The sequence below is a fragment of the Pecten maximus genome, chromosome 3 (genome assembly GCF_902652985.1).
Source record: "Pecten maximus chromosome 3, xPecMax1.1, whole genome shotgun sequence".
NCBI classification, from domain to species: domain Eukaryota; kingdom Metazoa; phylum Mollusca; class Bivalvia; order Pectinida; family Pectinidae; genus Pecten; species Pecten maximus.
Window position 1 is genome coordinate 18,919,144 of NC_047017.1, and position 14,405 is coordinate 18,933,548.

General features: G+C 35.9%; 13 non-coding genes across 13 annotated transcripts; 3 read left to right on the top strand and 10 right to left on the bottom strand.

The window, feature by feature from the left end:
• Positions 1 to 3,512: 3,512 nt before the first annotated feature.
• Trnap-agg lies at positions 3,513 to 3,584 on the bottom strand. The gene has a single exon. It is a non-coding gene; the product is annotated as a tRNA-Pro (tRNA).
• A 691-nt stretch (positions 3,585 to 4,275) lies between these two features.
• Positions 4,276 to 4,347, bottom strand: Trnap-agg. Its single transcript has one exon. It is a non-coding gene; the product is annotated as a tRNA-Pro (tRNA).
• A 1,501-nt stretch (positions 4,348 to 5,848) lies between these two features.
• On the bottom strand, positions 5,849 to 5,920 carry Trnap-ugg. The gene has a single exon. It is a non-coding gene; the product is annotated as a tRNA-Pro (tRNA).
• A 691-nt stretch (positions 5,921 to 6,611) lies between these two features.
• Positions 6,612 to 6,683, bottom strand: Trnap-agg. Its single transcript has one exon. It is a non-coding gene; the product is annotated as a tRNA-Pro (tRNA).
• A 1,092-nt stretch (positions 6,684 to 7,775) lies between these two features.
• Positions 7,776 to 7,847, bottom strand: Trnap-ugg. The gene has a single exon. It is a non-coding gene; the product is annotated as a tRNA-Pro (tRNA).
• Positions 7,848 to 8,108: 261 nt separating this feature from the next.
• Positions 8,109 to 8,180, top strand: Trnap-ugg. Its single transcript has one exon. It is a non-coding gene; the product is annotated as a tRNA-Pro (tRNA).
• An 822-nt stretch (positions 8,181 to 9,002) lies between these two features.
• Trnap-agg lies at positions 9,003 to 9,074 on the bottom strand. Its single transcript has one exon. It is a non-coding gene; the product is annotated as a tRNA-Pro (tRNA).
• A 255-nt stretch (positions 9,075 to 9,329) lies between these two features.
• Positions 9,330 to 9,401, top strand: Trnak-uuu. The gene has a single exon. It is a non-coding gene; the product is annotated as a tRNA-Lys (tRNA).
• A 1,803-nt stretch (positions 9,402 to 11,204) lies between these two features.
• Positions 11,205 to 11,337, bottom strand: Trnap-agg. Its single transcript has 2 exons — positions 11,302 to 11,337; positions 11,205 to 11,240 (listed from the first exon to the last, which is right to left on the bottom strand). It is a non-coding gene; the product is annotated as a tRNA-Pro (tRNA).
• Positions 11,338 to 11,881: 544 nt separating this feature from the next.
• Trnap-agg lies at positions 11,882 to 11,953 on the bottom strand. The gene has a single exon. It is a non-coding gene; the product is annotated as a tRNA-Pro (tRNA).
• Positions 11,954 to 13,045: 1,092 nt separating this feature from the next.
• Trnap-ugg lies at positions 13,046 to 13,117 on the bottom strand. The gene has a single exon. It is a non-coding gene; the product is annotated as a tRNA-Pro (tRNA).
• A 264-nt stretch (positions 13,118 to 13,381) lies between these two features.
• Positions 13,382 to 13,453, top strand: Trnap-ugg. Its single transcript has one exon. It is a non-coding gene; the product is annotated as a tRNA-Pro (tRNA).
• Positions 13,454 to 14,293: 840 nt separating this feature from the next.
• Positions 14,294 to 14,365, bottom strand: Trnap-ugg. Its single transcript has one exon. It is a non-coding gene; the product is annotated as a tRNA-Pro (tRNA).
• Positions 14,366 to 14,405: the final 40 nt, after the last annotated feature.

The following is a 14,405-nucleotide window of genomic DNA, read 5'->3' on the forward strand; positions in this document are numbered from 1 at the left end:
CTGACGATTTAAAAGTTCGTTACCTTTTTTCTTTTATTATGTCCCTTTTATCTAATTTTTAATAATATTATTCTGCTGTGTTACGGATACCTATAGAAATCCAGATAGCTATAGAAATCTACATGCAATGGCAGATATGGTTATACGATAAGATCTACTTCAATTAAGTGTCACGCACTTTAATAATTTCATGTATTCTATCAATGTGTTATATGTTATGACCACAACTACGTAGAGGTACACTAAATACATATATGGGTATACAATGCTTAAGTGTACACCGGCTTATTATTTTGACTTCGTCATGAGAACAATTTCGGATGATGAATTCACAGGAAATATATATTTGAATTCGTTTAATAGGTTTAGAAGTATATTTTCTCTTCAATTGCATAAGTTTGTGTGGCTCGTTGATCTAGGGGTATGATTCTCGTTTTGGTTGGGAGAAATCCCGGTTATGATGCAATTAAAGAATAACAAATAAATGTAATGGTAATCATTTTCACTTCCATACCTGGAACACGGCCACCCATGTTTGATTATCAATCAATATTGCTGATATCCATATAGTTTAACTGAATAAATATCACGTAATCTTTATCCTTGTCCATCAAAGTGTGACTGACGTCTGTGTAACTTTTTCAGATTAAGATTACAACTGCCTCATTGGTCAGTGGTATAAGTCTTGCTTCGGGTGCGAGAGGTCCCGTTTTCGACTCCCGGACCCGTGAAAATTTTTAAGGGTTTTTTCGTTAATATTTTAAATTGTGTTTAAACAGACATTTAGACTGTAAAATAAACATATAATTTGGACTATGGTTTGGATCAAAGATGATTTAACGTGTATATTACACATAAATAGAAGAAAATAAAGGGATTGTCCGGGATTCGAGACCGGGACCTCTCGCACCCAAAGCGAGAATCATAACCCTAGACCAACTAGCCATTTAGTTTACGCTTGCTATTTACATTGTTTGTAAAATTAAAATGAGCAAAAGACTTACAAGCCTAATTGTATAACAAAATGTTGAACGATTCGGTACACAATATTGATTAAGGGTTGTTTTGGAATATTCAGTTTAGCTCGTGTTACTTTTTTGGGGGTTAATAAAGTGAAATGCACATGTATATATATAGGAAATGATATGAACAAAACTTCTGTTCTTTAGTTCGCCGTAAAACTGCAGGTCACGCCTGAATTCTCCTAGATAATGGTATTGCTTGGCTCAGGATATATTTACACTATGTGTACTTGATTCTATACGATATCTAAGAATTAGCAAAATTAAGTTAGTGCATCTCACCTTCAATAAAAGAAGTATGAATTGTGTGGCAAATTACAACAAGTTAGAAGGTTTGCAATCCTATTCAGAATGGTGATTACTTGTCAAGGAAAACTCTTATCGAAAGGAGAGCAAAATATATTCAAGGGCAGAAGCAAAACAAACAGAATCGCGATAGACCAGGACAACAATATTTCAAATTAAACAAAACAAACGTAACAACAACGAAAATACGAAGGTCTCAACTCACATAGTACAGATGCTGCTGTTTGTATATCGCTGGACGGGAGCTCCACTGTGGTAATAAGTCACTGTGCTAGAGCGGTTGACTCCTATGTACTATCCTCTTTTGTCATTTATACATATCCTCAACATTGAATTTGCTGGGGAACCCCTTCACCCGACCATTCACACGTAAGTCAATTCTATGTCTGTCATCCAAGTTCCCGACACTCTACCAAAAAGTGCTAGTACTTGGACAGTTCCTCTAATTTGCATGCCCATACCTCTCCTCCCATGATAGTCAATGGTGTTGAATCAACATCAAATTCTTCCTCCTCGTTATACCACTGCACGTCTGGCCTGAGAGCCGTAAGAAAAAGATTGCCTTCCATTTAGATATACTTCCAGGGCCCTATCATTAGCCATTTCCACTAAGCCTTTTTTCCTGTTGAGTTCTTGTGCTACTGTATCTGGCCTTCCTCTTCATGAAGTTGATAGTAAAAGCCTTCTACCTGTCTACTTTCCTCTATGTCTTCCTCTTCCTTTCCAGTCTATCTGCAAGTGCACAGAGTACTTTGCTATTCCGCCACGTGGCCCTGTGGCCGTCTGACAGCTTATGTGCATTTAGTTAAATGGCACTTTTTTGCCTCATCATGCTGGGTTTGGAACCAGTCATCATCTATGAAGACTGCCGGTGTTGGTAAGACGTCATAGTTTGAACGCAGCAAAAAGCAGGGTTTCAGCTGAGCTCGTGAATATCACCAGACGTCATTCCAGGTTAGTGATCGTTCTTCTGTGTCTCATATCATCCAGACTACCTGGCAGCCCATTTCCGCGGCTTCGCTCAGATCTCACTCTTTACCAGTCCCTTTCTCTCTCTGGAGTCTGCCGCTTTCCTTTCCACTGTTGTCGGTGGATTATTACCAGACCCTGTCTTCCTTTGCATACCGTCCAAACTATTTTTAGTTTGTTTGAGTCTGCTTTCTGCCTGCTCCACAGCCTTGCTCTCTGACCACTTTCATCCCTATATTCACTTGTTCCCTGCCTTCTTGACTTTCTCATTATTGAGTCATTGGGCATGAGGATAAATATGGCTTTCCTACTTTGCATTCCTCTACTAGGTAACTGTAGCTAAGACGTTCTGCTATACAATCCTATGCTGAAGAAAGACGGCACTCCTTACCAATGCCGCAAATATCTGTTGATGAATATGCCCATCTAGTACAACACAAGTGGTCATGTCAGCCGAGGAAACAGGCCATGCTGAAAGAGTCCCGTCTTATTGATGTTCCTCATCCCTTCCGATGTCTGCTGTTCCAGTCGCTTGATGCTGCTGGTGTCGCGAAGGTTGTCGACGTACCATTTCCCCAGACACTTGATAGTAAGATACAACTACAACTTAAAGTCGGTACGAAAATCCCAAGAGAACCGATGAGATAAGTATGAAATTACCTTGCAATACTCGTATACTGATAAATATCAGTTAAGAGTGTTCACGGCAGATTTGTTGTCGCAGTAAAGGAACATATAAATTTCATGAACTGGAAAGGATCCTATTTTGATACATTTACCAAAGAGTAGTAATGAAATGACTTTATTTTCTTTTTACTTAGATGAAGATAAGTGCGTGTTTATTAAACTTAATGTCTTAAAAAATCTATACAGCTGTAAATACATCTAGATGTATCCATATTCATTTAGGTGAAAATAGTTGTTACAAACAAATGTATAGCTGTATAACCTACTTTACATTTAGAGATAGACTTAGTGTAGAATATAATACTATACAATAACTAACATTATTTTATTTATCAAGGTTATCCAGGTAAACTCGGGTCATTTAGTAATCTGGAAGGCTCACGTAAAATGTGAATGAAGTCCACTGTTCTGTACATAACGTTTTTCCTGAACTGAATGCAATGTTTATCATTCTTCCATTGCATACATTATTACGATGAATAAATGTTTTCCTAAAAAATATTTTGATAAAATAGAAATGAAAAAGTTGGGCTCGTCCGGGATTCGAACCCGGGACCTCTCGCACCCTAAGCGAAAATCATACCCCTAGACCAACGAGCCATACATATCACAGGTATATTTATATGAGGGAGACGTAGTGTCACAGCCTGTACACAGATAAGACTGCTACCTATGTCTGAGGTATAGTTATATATCAGTCGTGCACTTTGGATAGGTATTGATGGAATGACATGAGCTATGTTGAACATTTTCAATACTGTTGTGTTCACAGTCAAATTTGCAATTAACTAAATTTTTTTTATTTAAAAAAATCAAGCTAAACAACGGCCCTTTTGTTTAAGAGTATGATTCTCGCTTTGTGTGCGACAATGGGGCATGATCTATATACATATGCGGGTATTTAACTAATAACTGTTGATTAACACAGACACGTCGAAACAGATTTTTTATACAAATTGAAGAATTAGATAATAGCATTCGACCTAGTCAGCTCTCCAATACTGTATATAACACTCGAGTTTCGGAGTATTCCTAGGGAACATATCTGCATCTTATTTGTAGAAATTGAGTTTTTCCTCATTTGATATTCATCGCATACATGTATTACTAATGCAGTAATAATCTGGTCGACGGTATGTTACCAAGTGGCCTTTCCAAAAGATATTCCATATGTCTTAACGAGCCACTACATAGTTCAATAGTAAGACAAAATCCAAAGACTGTGCCAGTAGTTAAAGACAAAAATTGCGGACGAGCCCGATAATAACTGATTGATAATTTATTAAAAGTGGGGTTCGTCCGGGATTCGAACCCGGGACCTCTCGCACCCTAAGCGAGAATCATATCCCTAGACCAACGAGCCATATGTTACACTGGTATACAGGAAAGATGTGTATTTTCTGCAGAGATAACAGGGTTTTTCAGTTTATTCAGGTATAGAACCATTTAGATAAAAATATCCGTGCATATCGTTCCGTATTACAAAGATCAATGATTCATTGTAAAGACAACTCATCCCTTCTCACATTGATATCTATATGTCATTTAATTTATCTCCGACGATTTTAAGACTTCGTCACATTTTTTCTTTCATTATGTACTTTTTTTATTTATTTTTCTAATATCTGTGAACTACAAGGTTGTGTAGCCACTTGTAGAATTGTTGTGTATGGTTTAAGAGAGGAAGACGGAGTCCAAGTAGTTGTAACTTGGTTTATTTACGTGTGTAGAACTGCTCAGTCCAGTCCTTGGAAACCGACTACATAATATAGTAACATCTAACCTTTTATAGTCCTAAGTCCTAGGTATGAGTATATATGATTGATTGATACATGATAATACTGAAGACGGCTGTCATATAGCCTAAGACAATATTAGATAACCATGTACAACATGTACCATTAATATCAGATCAACTACGTCAACAGGTAAACAGAATTGGTGCCAAAGGGCAAATGTGTTATATAAAAATACAAATCTAGGAATAAAATCTGATATATATTTTTAACTAAATTTTAAAATAATTTATTGTATTACATATCATTCCGCTTTGTGTCAGATACCAGGCTATAGAAATCCAGATACATGTACCTATAGCAATCTACATGCAACGTCAGACCTGGTTATGCGATAAGATTTATTTTAATCTAGCGTCACTCTTTTTAATAATATCATGTATTCGATCAATGTGTTACATTTTACGTGTGTAGAGGTACTTATACGGCTCCCTACTCTTTGACATACCAACCCCTTTACACTAGCTGTTTCTTTCACATCAAGCTGCAGCTAAACATTTCAGTCATCATTTCTTCGGTTCTGTTAAAAAGTTTTTAAGACATTCATCCAGTTCATTCTCTGTGCAAACATTGTACGTTTTTATTTGTTTCCATTTCTATTTGACATTTTAACCTTGGTTCAGGATTTCAGCTAAATTAACTGGCCAAACCATACTTTTTTGCATTCTTGGTAACTTTAAATGGTGATGCACATGTAATTGTTGCTGATGTCATAGTAGCTGATAAGAGCAGTTGAAGTTGATACTAACCTGGGCTTAGGGTCGAGATTGATTCTTCTTCTTGGTTTATGCATGTATATTATTAGTATTATTATATTCCATACATAATGTAAACATCTGATTTTAAATAATTTATGTTATTGATTTCCAGTTAACCTGGATTATTTCAAATATAAGATTGCTACTGTACTTTTCATTTAACAGATGTGATGTCATATCTCGCTTTAAAGGGCTAATCTGTACAGATCCCGAAGAAAAATGTGTTCGATTGTCCTTACATAATACAACTAATTAAACTTTATGTATATGTAGACAGTGTGAAAATTGTATATGTATATAAAAAATAATCGGGCTCGTCCGGGATTTGAACCCGGGACCTCTCGCACCCAAAGCGAGAATCATACCCCTACACCAACGAGCCATACATATTAGAGGTATATTTATATGAGGGAGACGTAGTGTCACAGCCTGTACAGAGATAAGACTATTACCTATGACTCAGGTATAGTGATATATCAGTCGTGCACTTTGGATAGGTATTGATGGAATGACATGAGCTATGTTGAACATTTTCACTACTGTTGTGTTCACAGTCTAATTTGCAATTAACTAATTTTTTTTTATTTAAAAAAATCAAGCTAAACAACGGCCCTTTTGTTTAAGGGTATGATTCTCGCTTTGTGTGCGACAATGGGGCATGATCTATATACATATGCGAGTATTTAACTAATAAATGTTGATTAACACAGAAACGTCGAAACAGATTTTTTATACAAATTGAAGAATTAGATGATAGCATTCGACCTAGTCAGCTCTCCAATACTGTATATAACACTCGAGTTTCGGAGTATTCCCAGGGAACATATCTGCATCTTATTTGTAGAAATTGAGTTTTTCCTCATTTGATATTCATCGCATACATGTATTACTTATGCAATAATAATCTGGTCGACGGTATGTTACCAAGTGGCCTTTCCAAAAGATATTCCATATGTCTTAACGAGCCACTACATAGTTCAATAGTAAGAAAAAATCCAAAGACTGTGCCAGTAGTTAAAGACAAAAATTGCGGACGAGCCCGATAATAACTGATTGATAATTTATTAAAAGTGGGGCTCGTCCGGGGTTCGAACCCGGGACCTCTCGCACCCTAAGCGAGAATCATATCCCTAGACCAACGAGCCATATGTTACACTGGTATACAGGAAAGATGTGTATTTTCTGCAGAGATAACACGGTTTTTCAGTTTATTCAGGTATAGAACCATTTAGATAAAAATATCCGTGCATATCGTTCCGTATTACAAAGATCAATGATTCATTGTAAAGACAACTCATCCCTTCTCACATTGATATCTATATGTCATTTAATTTATCTCCGACGATTTTAAGACTTCGTCACATTTTTTCTTTCATTATGTACTTTTTTTTAAATTTATTTTTCTAATATCATTCTGCTTTGTGTCAGATACCAGGCTATAGAAATCCAGATACATGTACCTATAGCAATCTACATGCAACGCCAGACATGGTTATGCGATAAGATTTATTTTAATTTAGCGTCACTCTTTTTAATAATTTCATGTATTCGATCAATGTGTTACATTTTACGTGTGTAGAGGTACTTATACGGCTCCCTACTCTTTATGACATACCCACCCCTTATCACTAGCTGTTTCTTTCACATCAAGCTGCAGCTAAACATTTCAGTCATCATTTCTTCGGTTCTGTTAAAAATTCCTTAAGACATTCATCCAGTTCATTCTGTGTGCAAACATTGTACGTTTTTATTTGTTTCCATTTCTATTTGACATTTTAACCTTGGTTCAGGATTTCAGTTAAATTAAGTGGCCAAACCATCCTTTTTTGCATTCTTGGTAACTTTAAATGGTGATGCACATGTAATTGTTCCTGATATCATAGTAGCGCATAAGATCAGGTAAAGTTGATACTAACCTGGGCTAGGGTCGAGATTGATTCTTCTTCTTGGTTTATGTATGTATATTATTAGTATTTTTATATTCCATACATAATGTGAACATCTGATTTTAAAGAATTTATGTTATTGATTTCCAGTTAACCTGGATTATTTCAAATAGAAGATTGCTATTGTACTTTTCTTTTAACAGATGTGATGTCATACCTCGCATTAAAAGGGCTAATTGTGTACAGATCACGCAGAAAAATGTGTTCGATTGTCCTTACATAATACAACTAATTAAACTTTATGTATATGTAGACGGTGTGAAAATTGTATATGTATATATAAAAATAATCGGGCTCGTCCGGGATTTGAACCCGGGACCTCTCGCACCCAAAGCGAGAATCATACCCCTAGACCAACGAGCCATACCTATCACAGGTATATTTATATGAGGGAGACGTAGTGTTACAGCATGTACAGAGATAAGACTATTACCTATGACTCAGGTATAGTTATATATCAGTCGTGCACTTTGGATAGGTACGGATGGAATGACATGAGCTATATTGAACATGACTTAATAACACACATTTCTTTTTTTTTCACTACTGTTTAGTTCACAGTCCAATATGCATTGAACTAATTATTTTGTTAATTCAATGAAATCAAAGTAGAAGTTAGACAGCGGCTCGTTGGTCTAGGGGTATGATTTTCGCTTTGGGTGCGAGAGGTCCCGGGTTCGAATCCCGGACGAGCCCAGTAATTTTTTTCATACGCGCATGTTGCATAGTCATATTTTATATACGATGCAATTGAAATAATGAAATAATGCTTATCATTGTGTTACTTCTATACCCGGACCGCGCCCATCCTCAAATATATAATGACTTATTATCTATATACATAAATACCCGTGGGGAATTGTAATATTCCGACAATGGGTCATGATCAATATACATAGATACCCATGAGAAATTGTAATATTCCGGCAAGGGTTCACAATCTATTCAAAGGTTTTTATTTTAAATGAGTAAACACAGAAAATTCGAAAGAGATTTTTATACCAAATGAAGAATTAGATGATAGCATCCGACCGAGTCAGCTCTCCGATACAGTATATAACACTCGGAGTTCCGGACTATTTCAAGGGAAAATACCTGCATATTATTTGTAGAAATTGACGTTTTCCTCATTTGATATTCATCTCATATATGTACTTAGTTTGTATATTTTATAAAACATGTCATGTGTACCTATATGATTGTATTTATATGATATTCTGTCTTCACTTAATTTCTTCGACGAAGTCAAAATCAGATGGTTTCAGTAATATACAATGCTTAACGTACTATTCCATGGAGTCGCTATCATAACACATGCACTGGTCAATTTCGTTCCCACGTCAATAATAATCTGGTCTTATGGTATAATATAAAGCGCCCTTTTGCAAATTATATATTTCCTGCCTTTGAAGAGCCATTACACGATTCAGTAGCAGGTTTTTTATTTTTAAAGTTTCAAGTAGTTAAAGATTCAAATCGCGGACGAGCCCGATAAGAAATAATAAATAAATAAAAGTGGGGCTCGTCCGGGATTCGAACCCGGGACCTCTCGCACCCTAAGCGAAAATCATACCCCTAGACCAACGAGCCATATATATTACAGGTATATTTATATGAGGGAGACGTAGTGTTACAGCCTGTACAGAGATAAGACTATTACCTATGACTCAGGTATAGTTATATATCAGTCGTGCACCTTGGATAGGTATGGATTGATGGATGAGCTATATTGAACATGACTAAAAACTCACACATTTCTTTTTTTTCACTACTGTTTTGTTCACAGTCCAATATGCATTGAACTAATTATTTTGTTTATTCAATAAAATCAAAGTAAAAGTTAGCGGCTCGTTGGTGTAGGGGTATGATTTTCGCTTTTTGTGCGAGAGGTCCCGGGTTCGAATCCCGGACGAGCCCAGTATTTATTTTTTCATACGCATATGTTGCATTATTATTTTTATATACGATGCAATTGAAATAACGTAATAATGTTTATTTCACACCCGGACCACGCCCATCCTCAAATATATAATGAATTATGATCTATATACATAAATACCCGTGGGGAATGGTAATATTCCGACAATGGGTCATTATCTATATACATTTTACATAAATACCCGTGGGGAATTGTCATATTCCGACAATGGGTCATGATCTATATACATAAATACCCGTGGGGACCTCCCGAATCCTAAGCGAGAATCATACGCCTAGACCAACGAGCCATACATTACAGGAAAGTGGTGTAATTAGTGCAGAGTAAGACGATTTTTCAGTTTAAACTTCGTGTATATCGTTCCGTATAACAAAGCTGAATGATTCATTGTAAAGATAATCCCCCCCCCCCCCCCCCCCCCCCTTCTTACATTGATACCTCTGTGCCCCTCAATTAATCTCTGACGATTTCGTTACCTTTATTATTCTGCTGTGTCAGATACCAATAGAAATCCAGATATAAAAATCCGGATACCTATAGAAATCTAGACACCTGAAGAAATCCAGAAATCTACATGCATCGGCAAATATGGTTATACGACAAGATCTACTTTGATTTAGCGTCACGCATTTTAATAATTTCATGTATTCTATCAATGTGTTATATGTTACAACCACAACCTTCGTAGAGGTATATATATTTGAGTATACAATGCTTAAGTGTACACCAGCTTATTATATTAACTACGTCATGAGAACAATTTCGGATGATGAAATCACAAGAAATATATATTCGATATCGTTTAATAGGTTTAGGAGTATCTTGTATCCTTAATTGCACAAGTTTAAGCGGCTCGTTGGTCTAGGGGTATGATTCTTGCTTTGGGTATCTGTGAATATACTGCCTGAGGTATAGCATATTATATATTTGGGAATGCAATGATTAAATGTGCACCGGCTTATTATATTAACCACGTTTGGATGATGAAATCACGATAAATATATATTTAGAATTGTTTCATACGCTTTGATCTATTTTTTATCTTCAATTGCACAAGTTTAAGTGGCTCGTTGGTCTAGCTGTTTGATTCTAGCTTTGGGTGCGAGAGGTCCCGGACGAGCCCGGTAAATTTTGTAAATAGGCTTATGCTACATTATTATATGTTATATATGACACAAATAAAATTACAACTAATGCTAATCATATTCACTTCCATACCCGGAACACGGACTCCCTCAGATATGTTTGAATATCAATATATTATTTCTGATATCCATATAGTTTAATTGAATAAATAACACGTAATCTTTATCTGTGTCCATCAAAGTGTGACAGACGTATGTGTAACTTATTAAGAATAAAATTACAACTGGCTCGTTGGTCAGTGGTATAAGTCTTGCTTCGGGTGCGAGAGGTCCCGACTCCCGGACCAGCACAGCCCAAATTTTGAAGTTTTTTTTTGTTAATAACTTCAATTGTGTTTAAACAGACATTTCGACTGTGTAAAATAAACACATAATTTGGACTATGGTTGGGGTCAAAGATGATTAAATGTGTATATTACACATAAATAGAACAACTATATATATGAAATTGTATCAACAAAACAGTTCGCCGTAAAAGTACAGGTCAAGTCTGAATCCCCGTAAATAATGGTATTGCTTGGCCCCTAATCATAAGAATTGGCTAAATCAAGCTGGTGAACCTCGTCTTCAAAAAAAGACGTATGAATTGGGGCAAATTAAACATATATGGTCTGGAAAAATAGACATGAAAAAGTTGGGCTCGTCCGGGATTCGAACCCGGGACCTCTCGCACCCTAAGCGAAAATTTTTTTTTATCTTTAAAATATACTTTTAATTTTCCCAGCAAATTGGACCCTAAGCGAAAATCATACCCCTAGACCAACGAGCCATACCTATCACTGGTATATTTATATGAGGGAGATGTAGTGTCACAGCATGTACAGAGATAAGACTATTACCTATGTCTCAGGTATAGTTATATATCAATCGTGCACTTTGGATACGTATTGATGGAATGACATGAGCTATGTTTAACATTTTCAATACTGTTGTGTTCACAGTCTAATTTGCAATTAACTAATTTTTTTTTATATAAAAAAATCAAGCTAAACAACGGCATTTGACCTAGTCAGCTCTCCAATACTGTATATAACACTCGAGTTTCGGAGTATTCCCAGGGAACATATCTGCATCTTATTTGTAGAAATTGACTTTTTCCTCATTTGATATTCATCACATACATGTATTACTAATGCAATAATAATCTGGTCGACGGTATGTTACCAAGTGGCCTTTCCAAAAGATATTCCATATGTCTTAACGAGCCACTACATAGTTCAATAGTAAGAAAGAATCCAAAGACTGTGCCAGTAGTTAAAGACAAAAATTGCGGACGAGCCCGATAATAACTGATTGATAATTTATTAAAAGTGGGGCTCGTCCGGGATTCGAACCCGGGACCTCTCGCACCCTAAGCGAGAATCATACCCCTAGACCAACGAGCCAAATGTTACACTGGTATACAGGAAAGATGTGTATTTTCTGCAGAGATAACACGGTTTTTCAGTTTATTCAGGTATATAACCATTTAGATAAAAATATCCGTGCATATCGTTCTGTATTACAAAGATCAATGATTCATTGTAAAGACAACTCATCCCTTCTCACATTGATATCTATATGTCATTTAATTTATCTCCGACGATTTTAAGACTTCGTCACATTTTTTCTTTTATTATGTACTTTTTTTCTTATTTATTTTTCTAATATCATTCCGTTTTGTGTCAGATACCAGGCTATAGAAATCCATATACATGTGCCTATAGCAATCTACATGCAACGCCAGACATGGTTATGCGATAAGATTTATTTTAATTTAGCGTCACTCTTTTTAATAATTTCATGTATTCGATCAATGTGTTACATTTTACGTGTGTAGAGGTACTTATACGGCTCCCTACTCTTAATGACATACCAACCCCTTTACACTAGCTGTTTCTTTCACATCAAGCTGCAGCTAAACATTTCAGTCATCATGTCTTCGGTTCTGTTAAAACGTTTTTAAGACATTCATCCAGTTCATTCTGTGTGCAAACATTGTACGTTTTTATTTGTTTCCATTTCTATTTGACATTTTAACCTTGGTACAGGATTTCAGTTAAATTAACTGGCCAAACCATACTTTTTTGCATTCTTGGTAACTTTAAATGGTGATACACATGTAATTGTTCCTGATATCATAGTAGCTCATAAGATCAGGTGAAGTTGATACTAACCTGGGCTTAGGGTCGAGATTGATTCTTCTTCTTGGTTTATGTATGTATATTATTAGTATTATTATATTCCATACATAATGTGAACATCTAATTTTAAATAATTTATGTTATTGATTTCCAGTTAACCTGGATTATTTCAAATAGAAGATTGCTATTGTACTTTTCATTTAACAGATGTGATGTCATACCTCGCATTAAAAGGGCTAATTGTGTACAGATCACGAAGAAAAATGTGTTCGATTGTCCTTACATAATACAACTAATTAAACTTTATGTATATGTAGACAGTGTGAAAATTGTATATGTATATAAAAAATAATCGGGCTCGTCCGGGATTTGAACCCGGGACCTCTCGCACCCAAAGCGAGAATCATACCCCTAGACCAACGAGCCATACATATTAGAGGTATATTTATATGAGGGAGACGTAGTGTCACAGCCTGTACAGAGATAAGACTATTACCTATGACTCAGGTATAGTTATAAATCAGTCGTGCACTTTGGATAGGTATGGATGGAATGACATGAGCTATATTGAACATGACTAAAAAATACACATTTCTCTTTTTTCACTACTGTTTTGTTTGTTCACTGTCCAATATTCATTGAACTAATCATTTTGTTTATTCAATCAAATCAAAGTAGAAATTAGTCAGCGGCTCGTTGGTCTAGGGGTATGATTTTCGCTTTGGGTGCGAGAGGTCCCGGGTTCGAATCCCGGACGAGCCCAGTAATTTTATTTCATACGCGTATGTTGCAGTATCATATTTTACATACGATGCAATTGAAATAACGAAATAATGCTTATCAGTGTGTTACTTCTATACCCGGACCGCGCCCATGTTCAAATATATAATGACTTATTATCTATATACATAAATACACGTGGGGAATTGTAATACTCCGACAATGGGTCATGATCAATATCCATAGATACCCATGGGAAATTGTAATATTCCGGCAATGGGTCACAATCTATATACAAAGCTTTTTTTTTCTTTGAATGAGTAAACACAGAAAAATCGAAAGAGATTTTTATACCAAATGAAGAATTAGATGATAGCATCCGGCCGAGTCAGCTCTCTGGTACAGTATATAACACTCGGAGTTCCGGAGCATTTCAAGGGAAAATACCTGCAACTTATTTCTAGAAATTGACGTTTTTTTTCATTCGATATTAATCGCATATATGTACTTAGTTTGTATATTATATAAAACATGTAAAACATGTTATATATACATTTGTACCTATATGATTGTTTTATATGATATTCTGTCTTCACTAAATTTCTTCGACGAAGTCAAAATCAGATGGTTTCAGTAATACACAATGATTAACGCACTATTCCATGGAGTCGCTATCATAACACATGCACTGGTCAATTTCGTTCCCACGCCAATTAATCTGGTCTTATGGTATAATATAAAGCACCCTTTTGCAAAATATATATTTCCTGTCTTTGAAGAGCCATTACACCATTCAGTAGCAAGTTTTTAAAACAAGTTTCAAGTAGTTAAAGATTCAAATCGCGGACGAGCCCGATAAGAAATAATAAATAAATAAAAGTGGGGCTCGTCCGTGATTCGAACCCGGGACCTCTCGCACCCAAAGCGAAAATCATACCCCTAGACCAACGAGCCATACCTATGACAGGTATATTTATATGAGGGAGACGTAGTG